Genomic DNA, 262 nt, shown 5'->3' on the forward strand with positions numbered 1-262 from the left:
GTGGGTGGAAGGCGGCCATCTACGTAGTCTCCTTTACCCTGACTGCCTGAAATTCCACTCATCTGGGATGCTTTCGAGTTAGGTTCTGAGCAGAAAAGCATGAAGAGCTGGTTTCAAAAGTCCCCACTCCCTGGGTGGGATGGCCTGGCCCCCGCACCCAGCAAAAGGGCTCCTGGAGGAAGGGGAGCTGTCGGCTGCTGGGGGAATCCCAGGGGACAGACGGTCACAGGTCCCTGCAGGACGCCCCGGGGCTGGGAGAGGC

General features: G+C 61.1%; 1 protein-coding gene across 1 annotated transcript in view; it reads right to left on the reverse strand.

Annotated features, from left to right (window-relative positions):
• The window catches only part of COL5A2 (collagen type V alpha 2), a 78,706-nt gene that overhangs the window by 59,409 nt on the left and 19,035 nt on the right, over positions 1 to 262 (reverse strand). The gene's annotated exons all lie outside the window — the stretch shown is intronic.

This window comes from Myotis davidii, unplaced genomic scaffold (assembly GCF_000327345.1).
Source record: "Myotis davidii unplaced genomic scaffold, ASM32734v1 scaffold221, whole genome shotgun sequence".
NCBI lineage: Eukaryota > Metazoa > Chordata > Mammalia > Chiroptera > Vespertilionidae > Myotis > Myotis davidii.